Raw genomic sequence first — 15,093 nt, 5'->3', positions numbered from 1 at the left:
GAATTGAAAATACAATGCAGTTAGTATGATGCGCCGAGCCCGGTGCATGCAAAACAGATGAATGATGCAAACATGCTGTCATACTGTATGCTAATTTAAATATGCCCTAATCTAACCAACAAAAGCGGATAAATAAAAGGGCGAAAGACGTGGGGTTGGAAGACATACATCACACTCACGCACACTTATTACAGTTGTGCCCTCGCTCGGAGGGTCCAAATAAATAATACAGTCCCGAATAAAAGAATATTACAGTCCAAAATATTACAAAATTCTAATTAATTAATGAATTAACTAAGAAAGTAAATGAAACTGGCGTGCAAGCCAGGGACCGCCTTGCTTCTGATGGATGATGCATGTCCGGACTGTCTTGCGCGGAAATCCACCGGAATGCCCCAATTAGCCTCTGTTTACACCTGTTCTTGAAATGCGTGCCAAGCCCCAAAAGTTTGCTGATTCCTGGTTTTGCTGTAACAGAGAGCAGGAAAGGGGCATAGCAATGTATTTGCACAAATATATGCATGTCTCGATCCTCGTGCCACCAATCACGCATACCGAGGCATGATGGTCGAGGAGTCGAAATGCACAATTCAATATAGGATGAATGCGCATGAAACTACAGCTAAAACCTAACTCCATCATGGATAATCCGGAGTGTCGGTGACTGGGGAATTGAGACACATTCCGTCACTCGGAGTACGAAACACACCTCGTTTCCCGTGCCCGGGCTAACTCATATTCCGGACACGATGTAATATGCATGATATGCGTGAAATGCAACTAAGATACAATCCTAACATACTCAATGCTATGAAAAAGAGATGCCTCGAAATGCGTGCACTCGGGCACGCAAACCGAGAAAATGACGGAATGCAATGAAAATGAGACGCCTCGAAGTACGTGCGCATGGGCACGCAAACCGAGGCGATGACAGATATAATGAAAATGAAAATGAGATGCCTCGAAGTACGTGCACACGGGCACGCAAACCGAGGCGATGACAGAATGATGAAAATGAGATGCCTCGACGTACGTGCACACGGGCACGCAAACCGAGGCGATGACAGATACAAGGAAAATGAGATGCCTCGAAGTACGTGCACACAGGCACGCAAACCGAGGCAATGCATACGTAATGCAAATGACATGGAAAATGACAAATGGACTTATACTAACATGAGAGAGCCTCAGCCACACTCACATAAGATGCCGATGGCAGAAAATGAGGTGCCTCGAAATGCGTGCACACGGGCACGCAAACCGAGGCAATGCATACGCAATGCAAATGACATGGAAAATGACAAATGGACTTATACTAATCATGAGTGAGCCTCAGCCACACTCACATAAGATGCCGATGGCAGAAAATGAGGTGCCTCGAAATGCGTGCACACGGGCACGCAAACCGAGGCGATGATAAGATGTGATGAAATAACATGGAAATGACAAATGGGCTTATACCAACATGAGTGAGCCTCAGCCACACTCACATCGGATGCCGATGGCAGAAAATGAAGTGCCTCGAAATGCGTGCACACGGGCACGCAAACCGAGGCGATGATAAGATGTGATGAAATAACATGGAAATGACAAATGGGCTTATACCAACATGAGTGAGCCTCAGCCACACTCACATCGGATGCCGGCGGACGAAAATGAAGTGCCTCGAAATGCGTGCACACGGGCACGCAAACCGAGGCAATGATAAAATGATATGAAATGACATGGAAATGATATGCAAGCATACTAATGGAATTTCAGCAACAAAATATGAGGGAAAACAGTCCCGAAATGAAGCGAAATGACATGAAATGCAAGGAAATGTCCCGAAATGCAACATTAGGCATCCGAAATGGCCTATAGCCATACTAAACATGCACAACATGGACATGCAATGCAAAGACAGAAGCTAGACAGTCCCAAAATAAGCACTTTTCCAGTTATAAACATGGCCAAACAGCAAATATAGGTATGGCAAAAATAGCATACAAGAATAGGGGCCAAGATAGGGGTAATGAAGCAAGTGGTATAAGCTAAACCCAAACTGAAAAAATTCCTTCTACAACACTGAATATGGACCAAAAATATGAACATTTACAGCATATGGCAGCCTCAAAATCAGTATACAAACATGCTAAAAATATGATGCAAAATAAGGCTCAAAAGGTGCTAAAACATGAAGTGTATAAAATAATCACCAAACAGAAAAAAAGTGTGAATGAAACATGAAGTATAGGCCACAATAAGACCACTTTCAGTTCGGACCAAGGTCCAAAAACAGAAACAAAGAGGGCTACTAATTTATGCAAAAAAAGGGCCAAATAGGGGATATAACTACAAGTGACATATGGAAACACCAAACAATGTTGAGCCCTTCTCCAATGTTGAAGAGGGGCTCAAAATAAGCCCTAAATCAGTTTACCACATGCTCGAAAATAAATTACTCATGGGTCAAAAATAGCATGCAAAATTATGACATACAAGATGGTCAAAGAAGCAAGTGTATTATGGAGGGCTCAAACAGGGTTGAGCCCTTGATGAGAAGTGAAGATGAGCTCAAAATATGACCCTTTTCAGTTAAGGCCGAAGCTCAACACAAAAAGCATGCATGGCTTACATATTGATTAAGAAAAAGGGTCAAAAGGGTAAAAGTGTAACTTACCCTTGAAGATCTAGACTTTGGTTGCTTCTTGGATGGATTTGCTGCTCCTTTGGCCTTCAAGAACCCTTCTTTGTTGCTGGAAATGAGATAGTGGTGGTAGGGCTTGGTGGTGTAGAAGAAATGAAGGTTAAGGAGTTAGGGTTTTTTTTGAAGTTTTGAGAGTTATAACAATGGAGTTTAGGGTTGAGCCTTGGAGATGAATTTTTCTAACCCCTATGAAGAAGACCCTCAGCTGGTTTATATGGTCAAGAAAGGGGTGTAAAAGGGGGGTCAAATGGAGAGGAAAACTCTCTCCCAAAATATCCCCCGGATACAGAAAATATCTAGGGGATATTGCCCCACAGCTGGAAAGGGCACAGTGAGGAGAGCACGGCCGGCCGCTCACTTTGGCCGGAGGTGGCCGGCCGGCCACACCCCCTAGCCGGCCGGCTAGGGGTCAAAAGGGTCAACCAGATTTTCTGGCCGGCCAGGTATTGGGGAGGTAGCCCTATGTGTGTACAACACAACCATGTAATTGAAATTCCAAGAAAGTGGGCCCAAGGGGTTCAACAATGGCTCGGAAAGAGGGGGTCAAAAGGGTCAAGTTGACTTACTGGCCGGCCATGAACTTTTAGTGGCCTCCCAGGTGTGTAGATCACAGATATGTGGTTCAAAGTTCAAGAAAAAAGGTCCAAGGGGTTCAACATTAGCCCGGAAGAAAAGGGTCAAAAGGGTCAGGTGACCTTAATGGCCGGCCATGAACTTTTAGTGGCCTCCCAGGTGTGTAGATCACAGATATGTGGTTGAAAGTTGGCAACGCTAGCTCTAAGGTATTCAACATTAGCCCGGAAGTGCGAAAAACGGGCGCCGGGAGGCTCGGGAGGAGAGATAACTGGTTGCTGCAACAATTGCTGGCCTCCCACCCTTCAGTGACCTTCCTCAGGATAAAACAGAGGTACCTGCCAAAAATGAGCGAAAACCGTTGCAAAACGAATGTTCCGGAGCCAAAACACGCAGTTCGGGGTCCCGGAAATGGGCTGTTAAGCATCGAAAATGGCATTCGACCTCGAAGTGGGTTTCTCAACCCCCAGTGTCCCTCAACAGGGAGCAAATAGGAATTATGCCGAAAATCAGAGCAAACGGAGGTGGTTAGGCGGTCCCGAACCGAGGTACACGGCCTGACGGCTCCGAAAACCGGGAACCGGACTCCGAAATGGGCAAAATGGCCTACGGCCACCAAATGTAGCCTACGGACATTGAGAGATGGTCTACGGGACCTCTCCCTCCCCTCAGGAAAAGAAACAGAGAAAACCGAGTCTGGTTCGCAAACCGAGACAAGGCACAGAAGAGGGTTCGGAAGTCTGGAGGCAGGGCTCACGGCCGCGATTCTGGAACTTCTGAACAAGCACATTATGCAATATCACCCAGCGCTCAATCGGTGACGTCTGAGTCTTAGGGTCGGTCAAAAATGGGGTGTCTACACACCTGAGGTCAAGAGACACATGAGACAGAAGAAACCGGCTATCAGTGTTATTTCTTCTTTTTTTTTTATAAAAAAATAGTAACTTAACTGTCCTATATTTGATTGTGTTTAATTGTGGATAATTCAATCTTATTACCAGTTAAAAGGAGAGTGGTACAAGAAAGTCAGTCAACTCCATCTCCAATGATTTCAACTAGCACACCAAAGGAGGGTCAAATGATGTGGAGAGGCAAGCTAGTGTACAAAGCTAGTGGCCTTAAAACATCATCCACTGGATAGAAAAATGGAGCACTTGGAGATTGGAAGTAGGATGCATCCATTGCACAGAAGATTGAAAATTTGTTTTTTTTTTTTTTTTTTGGATAGAAGAAGGAAGCATCTACATGACTTTCTCATTGGGGCTTTTTTTATATGTAATGACTTTTTGTTTGGAATGGTTTGCCTGAACTTATTAACTATGTAAAGGTAGTATTTTGGTTGTCACAAACAATTGTGTGTTTTGAAAAATTGAATAACAAATTTATGAATGTTGCTTTTGTTCATGATGCTCTGTTTTAATGGATGGTACTCCTCATTTCTATGTAAATGTAGCTTGTGTTGGTTTTGGTTGCCATAAGATGGATGGATTCCAATTGTGTGTTTTGAATGAATACCACTGATAGGTTTTTTATTCATTGAGTGAATGCCATTTGATGGATGGATGCCAGTGACAGGTATTTTTTTCATTGGTTGACAAGGGGCCATTCAAAGAGGCCACAAATTAGTTTTTTTGATGAATGGATGACAAATAGTTAAATTAATACACAATGCCACTGTTTTGTATATTTTTTGTTATTTTATATTAAATGATAATGTCCTGTTTTTGTAAGGGTGAACACAAATTGTTTTTTAAGGGACAAACAAATGCTGTGATGCTTTGTTTTTTTTTTTAAGAGTAAAACCTTAACACAAAATTTGAAATTTTCATTCAAAAAACTTCCCTCATTACATTTCATTCATAATATTTCCCCCCATTACATTCATTCATTCATTTATAATAGTCCCCCCCATTACATTCTTTCTTACACTACATTACAAACCACATTGATAAAATGATGCACCATGAGGCAGCCAAGCATATCCATAGTTTTCTCTCTCTCATATTCCTTGTCTGCAATCTTGCTTCTAGCTTATTAACATTCTTCAATAGCCTAGGGATGATTTGCACTGCGTGTGAGCACATAGGTGGGTCTACCTAGGTGAACTGATTACAACCATTAGTGGGACAATTGAGGAACCTCCTACCACGATTTGCATCAGTCCATGATGTTTGTATCAGCCTTTGTCTTCCATAAAAAATGCGTCTCAGGTCTTCCATGCCATTTGAACTCCATCTTTCTTCAATTGAGCTCGATCTTCCCTAATTTCTTAGCCCTATATTTCTCATCCTCTTTCACCACCGAAAAGATGCTCTGTTTTTTTGTTTTTGTTTTTGGAACTTGCCTCTTTTATATAGTAAAAGGGAGAGGTTATATTCCCTCCAAAATATAGTTCAGGGGGACAGCTCATCATATTCTGTCTAATTGTGGACGAAAGGTGATGGCAGGGGTCTAATTGATTAATTTGTGGAAAGTTTAGGTACTAAATTGAAATAAATCAACGTGAAAAACGTGTGATAGTTTGGAGGGGAAAATGATATTTCCTCAAAAAATTAGGGCCTATTGTAAACATCTTTATGGGGCAATTGCATTTAAGTGTGCCCCCTTTCGGAAGGTTCGAAAGAAGCCCTACAGTTCGGACTCCCACGATTCTAAATTTAATCTCACAAGTGAAAAATGTGAAATTGATAAACACTAAAGAGTCCAAATCGAACAAATCTTTTGGAAAATCGATTTTGAATAAAAAATGTCAAAATTGAGTCCAAATCCAGCAAATCTTTTGAAAAATCGATTTTGAATAAAAAATGCCAAAATTGGACTATTTTGCCAGATACAGAGTCGCCACCTAAATATTTATTTTGGAAAAATTTAGGAAACCCATGACTTGTGTCAAAGGCCACGCGTCCGTCATCATCAAAGTTGCCTCGGCTCGAGAACTTAGGTACGAGAGGGAAAGGTCATGAATTGAGCATCCTCGCTCGCCCGATCAAAGATGGGCCTCCACTAATCATGATATGATTTTTATTAACATTATATGCTCTTGTTCCAGTTGTTAGGCTAGCTTTACTATGTGATGCGCACAAGCAAATATAGACTAGTTTGCTCTAATTAGAAAAACTCAATTTCATGTTTGTTTTTGCAAAATTGTTTGATTTTGCCACCTCGAGTGGGCTTAAAGTTTGCGAATTTGCCACTCAACAGAGTGGGCTTAAACGTACATTCATTGAATTATTCCAATTCAAGCAACAAGCCTTCATCTAGAAACACTCAAACAGTTTAACAAGTAAGCATTTAGCCTTATGGCAAGCATGCTAGTCATGGCAATCACTCACACTCATACAAGTATGCTAAAGCACTAAAAACTCACCTAGTACTCCAAGCTAAATAAGAAACTAATTAGAAAAATGCATGTTCTTAGCTATGCTAAATGACTAATGCAACACATGTGAAAATGCAACTAATAGGCTTGGCTACTAATATAGCATATGGATCAATTTTGATAACATCTGGTCTAAGCACGTATTCAAAGAAGTATTGAAATGACAATACAGTTTGAATGATGCGCTGAGCCTTGGTGCATGCAATACAAGATGAATGGATGCAAGCATAAGATATGCTAATTCAAACATGTCCCTAATCTAACCACCAAAAGCAGTTAAATAAAAGGGAGAAAGACGTGGGGTTGGAAGACATACACATTATTACATTACACTCTCACGAAGGAGAGCCCAAATGAATAAGCTAGCTAAGCTAATTAAGTTAAGCTATTTAAACTAATTATTACAAAACTTGAACGAATAATTAATTAACTATCTAAGCTAATTAATTAAGAATTTAACTAGGCTAAGCTAATTAAATATTACAGCACAAGCTAATTTAATTAATCTAAACTAATTAAATAAGTAAACCAATTAGCTACAACTAATTAAGCTAATTTAAATATTATAACACAAACTAATTAGCTATAACTAATTAATTTACAACAAATAAATAATTAAATGCTAATTTAAACTAATTAACTAGCTCACTAGTCCCAGGAAGCGAGGGAGGCCCATGCATGCTCGGTTTTCACCTAAAGAACATCCGTTCTTTGCTCTCGGAAGCCTTTGTTGCACAACCCTTGCATTGATTTCCTCTTCCAGATCAACTCTGCTATGCTTCACAAACATTCCACTCAAAATTCATTGGTGGCCGGCAGGCCAAAAGTGGTGGCTGGCCGGCCACCAATAGGGGGTTGCCGTCCAACATTGGTGGCCTGCCGGCCAGTAACAGTGGCCAGCCGACCACTAATGACACACCATTTCTCTTGCTGCAACAGAGAGCAAACAGGGCAAAGACAGGGAATTCTTATAGATTGTTTGTATTGTGTATCCCTCCTTATCATCGAAACATCTCAAAGGAGTGATACACTTGGTCCTCAAACCATCAATCAAGCAATTTCATTGCATGATAGCTAAGGAACCAATGTGTACAAGTTAATAAATGCACAAACAAGACCCAAAAGACCATCACCCTATCATGCATGATCAAGGGCAATGGAGGCCTTAAAAATTTGGCACATTTTATTACTTTGAGTATGAAATGTCCCAATTTTCCTTGTGTTCAATTAACGTCTATTGAACACATCAAAACACAACCAATTTCTTATCTTGCACACTTTTAGTTTCAAATTTTTAGTTACGCATTTTAACTTGCCAACCCATTATTTAACCAATTAAGTCCATTGGTGAGAAGTCTTCTAAAGGGAAGGAAGTGTCAAACAAGGGGTGGTTCAAAGCAAGAGAGAGATGTCATGCCATTGGTAATGAATCCCTAAAAGAGGATTAAACCATTAAGCAATGAACCTCAATCTCAAGCTTAAACTATCCTAAGGTTGAAATAACCCTCAAAGCAAATAAAGACTGAAGAAATGAGGGAGATTACAGAGATTAATGAGTGCTAAAAATAGGTGAGAAAAACACTAAAACATGCAATCAACTCAAACAAGTGGTACCTAAAGGCCTAAAACACCAAGCTTGTGAGGACTATTACACTAGAGGCATACAAAACAAGACTTAAATGCAATAACCAACCAAAAAAAGAGTGGAAACAGTCTAAAATAGAGCCTAAAACATGCTGGAATTAAGCTATAAAAGGCTTGAAATTAAGCTAACACATAGAGCTAACTAGGTTAGCAAACAAGACACAAGGAGGGGAGGCTAACCCCTCCAAATTTGGAATTCAAAACATGATTTTAGCCACTGAAAAAGTTCTAAAAATTAGTATTTAAAAGCTCAAAAACAAATAGTAAAAGGGTGGAAAACACATGGGTAAATGCCTCCAAAATAAGATACAAAGAAGGATGAACCACTCCTCAACCTTTAATGGCCTTAAAACCTAAGTTTCAGCCCAAAAATGTAGAGTTTTTACAATCCAAAAATTGTACAAAAAATGTGCTGGAATGAACACAAAAGTAGCTAAAACAATGAGCAATTTAAGTTAGTAAACAAGCCAATGAAGAGGTGGCTAATCCCTCCATTTTTGGGACTTTAAAATCACTTTTTTAGCCTCTGGAAACCTCTGAAAATCAATGGTAAAACACTCAAAAAAACTTGATGAAAGAATGGGAAACACAAGTGGAAAGGTTTAGAAAAAAAGGTTCAAAGAAGGGTGGTTAACCCCTCTACCTTTAATAACCTTAAACCACAAGCTTCAGCCATAATTCAAAATCAGCAAGAAAATATAGAAAAGAAGTAGTGCAAAGATGGTACAAAGGCAAGAGAAGGTATACCTCTTAAAGAGGAATGAACCCTTGAGTCAAAAAAAATACCAATTTCACACTCTCAAGTGCTTCAAGAGCTCAATTCCAAGCTCAAATAACTTCATCAAGAAGTTCTCTAGGTTTGGTTTAGAGTGTTTGGGCAAAGGCTATGCAAGTTGAAAGAGGGAGAGAATTATAGAGAGAAAATTGTAGAGAGAGAGGATTTTTTTGCTCCCAAAGTTTTCTCTAACTTTGAAACCAAGAGAGAAGGTTCTCTATATATAGAAAATAAGAGCCTCATGTCGAAATATCTATATAGAGACAGGTGGAGCTTTGTGAAAACAACTAGAGGAAAATATCTGCAAAAAAATCTGTTTTTTGACACTTGTGGCCGACAGGGCACTAATGATGGACAACAAAACACATTAGTGGACGGCACCCTCCCAAAAGTGGGTAAATCTACTCAAAAAAAGGCCAAAAAATTCACTACTGGCTGACAGGCCACTATTTGTGGCCGGCCACAAAAACCTATTTCCCAGGCCTGACTTCAAACAGGCATGTCTCCTTCATCTGGTCATTCTTGAGTCTAAATTGAAGCCTCGGAAGTCTACTTTCCAATGGTGGCAACCTTACATCTAAATTCTAAGTTTTCGAAGAGATATTCTTATTTTAGTGAAGGCTTCTCAGTTTTGTCCTAACGGATTGATACCTAACTCTTCCCCCAACTAGTTTTCTTCCCTCCCCTCCAATTTTCTTCAACTCCAAACCTTCAAATAAGATGTTTTAAAGATTTTTTTCAAAGATTTCACCTCCCTTTCATTTATTTCCACTTTTTCCTTACTCGGTTTACCGAAAAGTACAATTTTTAATGAAATGCAAGCCTTAGAATATCGTAGAAATATTTGGGAAAAATATTTTGAAAGAGAGGGTCTTAAAGTCTAAAATAGTTTTGGTCAAAATAGTTTTTGGTCCAAAATAGGGTGTAAAGTTGGGATTTAGAAGCTCTTCTTGCTGAAGAAATCGAACATTTGCATAGCACAACTTTCATCATTGAGTGATCAATCAATGGCGCCCAACTCTTAAGGCTGGTAAAAAATGGGGCGTCTACAAAGTGGCCAATTGCACATTTGAACATTTTTCCAAAAAAAAATAAAATAAAATTAGGGCCTATTGTACTTTTAAACATCTTTATAGGACAATTGCGAACATATGTACTTTGCAATTTTGTTTCTCATTTAACAATAAAAATATTCCAAATATACTTTTTAGTTAAACTTCACAATGAAATGAAATACAAATTGCAATTCAACTGCATCATGATATGAAAATAGTGTTCCATTCCTTCCAAAATTGCACATGCATCCCAATATTGTCACTCTCTACAAATTGGATGTGTTTTCCAATTCAAAACCCCACACAAAGATACATTAATTATAGACGGTTTAACTTAAAAACAAAAACTTTTACATTTGTCTATGAAAGGAGAGTGGGTTCAACAAGTAGCAAAGATGCACACTCTTTGTTCTTGCCTCCCACACATCATGGCCATGTGTAGACACCCCATTTTTGACCGACCTTAAGACTCAGACGTCACCGATTGAGCGCTAGGTGATGTTGCATAATTTGCTCGTTCAGAAGTTTCAGAGTCGCGGCTGCGAGCCCCGCCTCCAGACTTCCGAACCCTTTTCTGTGCCTTGTCTCGGTTTGCGAACCAGACTCGGTTTTCTCTGTTTCGTTTTCCGAGGGAAGGGAGAGGTCCCGTAGACCATCTCTCAATGTCCATAGGCTACATTTGGTGGCCGTAGGCCATTTTGCCCATTTCGGAGTCCGATTCCCGGTTTTCGGAGCCGTCAGGCCGTGTGCCTCGGTTCGGGACCGCCTAACCATCTCCGTTTGCTCTAATTTTTGGCATACATCTTATTTCATCCCTTTTGAGGGACACTGGGGGTTGAGAAACCCACTTCGAGGTCGAATACCATTTTCGGTGCTTAATAGCCCATTTTCGGGACCCCGAACTGCGTGTTTTGGCCCCGGAACATTCGTTTTGCAACGATTTTCGTTCATTTTTGGCAGGTACCTCTGTTTTATCACAGGGAAGGTCACTGAAGGGTGGGAGGCCAGCAATTGTTGTAACAACCAGTTATCTCTCTTTCGGAGCCTCCTGGCGCCCGTTTTTCGCACTTCCGGGCTAATGTTGAATACCTTGGAGCTAGTGTTGCCAACTTTCAACCACATATCTGTGATCTACACATCTGAGAGGCCCCTAAAAGTTGGTGGCCGGCCATTAAGGTCACCTGACCCTTTTGACCCCTTTCTTCCGGGCTAATGTTGAACCCCTTGGACCTTTTTTCTTGAACTTTGAACCACATATCTGTGATGTACACACATGGGAGGCCCCTAAAAGTTCATGGCCGGCCAGTAAGTCAACTTGACCCTTTTGACCCCCTCTTTCCGAGCCATTGTTGAACCCCTTGGGCCCACTTTCTTGGAATTTGAACTACATGGTTATGTTGTACACACATAGAGGTACCTCCCCAGTAGCTGGCCGGCCAGAAAATCACATTGACCCTTTTGACCCCTAGCCGGCCGGCTAGGGGGTGTGGCCGGCCGGCCACCTCCAGCAAAAGTGTGAGGCCGGCCTGCTTCCTTGCACTGTGCCCTTTCCAGCTGTGGGGCAATATCCCCCAGATATTTTCTGTATCCGGGGGATATTTTGTGGGGGAGTTTTGCCCTCCTTCTCCCCCACCTTTACACCCCATTTTGAACCCTTATAACCAGCTGGTGGCCTTCTTTGTAAGGGTTAGAAAAATTATTCTTAAAAGCTCCATAGCCAACTCCATCTTCTTCCCTCTCAATTCTTCAAAAAACCCTAAGTCCCTAACCTTCATTCCTTCTACACCACCAAGCTCTACCACTACCACCTCACCTCCAGCAGCAAGGAAGGTTTCTAGAAGGCAAAAGAAGCTGCAAATCCATCCAAGAAGCAACAAAAGCTTAAATCTTCAAGGGTAAGTTACACTTTTAACCTTTTGACCCTTTTCCTTGATCTATTTCTAAGCCCCACTTCTTTTTGGTTTCAAGCTTCGGCCCTAACTGAAAAGGGCCATATTTTGAGCTCATCTTCACTTCTCATTAAGGGCTCAACCTTGTTTGAGCCCTCCATAATATACTTGCTTCATTGATCATCTAGTATGTCATGATTTTGCATGCTATCTTTGGCCCATGAGCAATCTGTTTTTGAGCATGTTATAAACTGATATAAGGCTTATGTTGAGCCCCTCTTCAACATTGGAGAAGGGCTCAACATTGTTTGGTGTTTCCATGTGTCACTTGTAGTTATATCCCCTATTTGGCCCCATTTTTGCATAAATTGATAGCCCTCTTTGCTTCTGTTTTTTGGCTCTTGGTCCGAACTAAAAGTGGCCTTATTTTGGCCTATACTTCATGTTTCATTCACACTTTTTTTCTGTTTGGTGATTATTTTATATACTTCATGTTATAGCACCTTTTGAGCCTTGTTTTGCATCACATTTTTAGCATGTTTGTATACTGATTTGAGGTCTGCCATATACTGTAAATGTTCATATTTTTGGTCCATCTTCAGTGTTGTAGAAGGAAATTTTTCAGTTTGAGTTTTGCTTATACCACTTGCCTCATTACCCCTCTTTTGGCCCCTATTCTTGCATGCTATTTTTCCCTTACTTATACTTGCTGTTTGGCCATGTTTATAACTGTGAAAGTACATCTTTTGGGACTGTCTAGCTTCTGTCTTTGCATTGCATGTCCATATTGTGCATGTTTGGCATAGCTATAGGCCATTTCGGGTGCCTAATGTCGCATTCCGGGACATTTCCTTGCATTTCATGTCATTTCGCTTCATTTCGGGACTATTTTCCCCCATATTTTAGTGCTGAAATTCCATTAGTATGCTTGCATATCACTTTTGCCATATTTCATCACATTTTAGCATCGCCTCGGTTTGCGTGCCCGTGTGCACGCATTTCGAGGTACTTCATTTTCTGCCATCGGCATCCGATGTGAGTGTGGCTGAGGCTCTCTCATGTTGGTATAAGCCCATTTGTCATTTCCATGTCATTTCATCACATTTCCGCCATCGCCTCGGTTTGCGTGCCCGTGTGCACGCATTTCGAGGCACTTCATTTTCTGTCATCGGCATCCGATGTGAGTGTGGCTGAGGCTCTCTCATGTTGGTATAAGCCCATTTGTCATTTCCATGTCATTTCATCACATTTCAGCATCGCCTCAGTTTGCGTGCCCGCGTACACGCATTTCGAGACACATATCATCGCCTCGGTTTGCGTGCCCGCGTGCACACATTTCGAGACACATATCATCGCCTCGGTTTGCATGCCCGCGTGCATGCATTTCGAGACACATATCATCGCCTCGGTTTGCGTGCCCGCGTACACGCATTTCGAGACACATATCATCGCCTCGGTTTGCGTACCCGCGTGCACGCATTTCGAGACACATATCATCGCCTCGGTTTGCGTGCCCGCGTGCACGCATTTCGAGACACATATCATTGCCTCGGTTTGCGTGCCCATGTGCACGTACTTCGAGACACATATCATTGCCTCGGTTTGCGTGCCCGTATGCACGCACTTCGAGACACATATCATCGCCTCGGTTTGCGTGCCTGTGTGCACGCATTTTGAGACACATATCATCGCCTCGGTTTGCGTGCCCGTGTGCACGCATTTCGAGGCAGGTCATTTCATAGCATTGTGTATGTTAGGATTGCATCTTAGTTGCATTTCATGCATATCGTGCATATTGCATCGTGTCCGGAATAGGAGTTAGCTCGGGCACGGGAAACGAGGTACATTTCGTACTCCGAGTGACGGAATGTGTCTCAATTCCCCAGTCACCGACACTCCGGATTACCCATGATGGAGTTAGGTTTTAGCTGTAGTTTCATGTGCATTCATCCTATATTGAGTTGTGCATTTCGACTCCTCGGCCATCATGCCTCGGTATGCGTGATTGGTGGCACGAGGATCGAGACATGCATATATTTGTGCAAATACATTGCTATGCCCCTTTCCTGCTCTCTGTTGCAGCAAAACCAGGAATCAGCAACTTTTCGGGACTTGGCACGCTTTTCAAGAATAACAGGTGTAAACAGAGGCTAATTGGGGCATTCCGGTGGATTTCCGCGCAAGACAGTCCGGACATGCATCATCCACCAGAAGCAAGGCAGTCCTTGGCTTGCACGCCAGTTTATTTGCTTTCTAGTTAATTCATTAATTAATTAGAATTCTGTAATATTTTGGACTGTAATATTCTTTTATTTGGGGACTGTAATATTTGGACTGTATATTTATTCGGACCCTCCGAGTGAGGGCACAACTGTAATAAGTGTGCGTGAGTGTGTGTTGTATGTCTTCCAACCCCACGTCTTTCTCCCTTTTATTTATCCGCTTATGATGGTTAGATTAGGGCCTATTTAAATTAGCATACAGTATGACAGCATGTTTGCATTCATTCATCTGTATTGCATGCACCGGGCTCGGCGCATCATACTAACTGCATTGTACTTTCAATTCCAAATTGAATACATGTTAGCTGTAGCATTCCATATGCCATTTTAGAATAGCCGAGCCTGCTATAGTTGCATTTTGCATGTGTGGCATTAGGCATTTCTGTATATTTAGGATTCATGCATGATTTCTAATGTAAATTCTGTTTTGGCTTGGAGTACTCGGTGAGTTTTATGCTTTAGCATCCTTGCATGCGTGTGAGTGACTGCCATGAATAGCATGCTTACCATGAGGCTATATGCTTATCTGATATACCTGCCTGAATGCCTGTGGGTGGAGGTCGGGTTATCTGAATTGGAATAAATCATCAAATGTTTCAAGCCTACCTGCGGGTAGCAAACCCTTTTCAAAAGCAAGCATGAAATGTTTTGTCCCAATTTGGGCGACTCGGTCTATACTTATATGCTGTGCGCATCACATAGTAACCTAGGCTAATAAACCGGAATAAGAACTCACAATGTTTTCAAAAATTGATATCATGGTTAGTAGAGGCCGGTCTATGACCGGGCGAGCGGGGGTGCTCACGA

This window comes from Camellia sinensis, chromosome 10, assembly GCF_055761805.1.
Source record: "Camellia sinensis isolate YWXY chromosome 10, ASM5576180v1, whole genome shotgun sequence".
Classification (NCBI taxonomy): Eukaryota; Viridiplantae; Streptophyta; class Magnoliopsida; order Ericales; family Theaceae; genus Camellia; species Camellia sinensis.
This window is presented reverse-complemented; position numbering follows the sequence as displayed.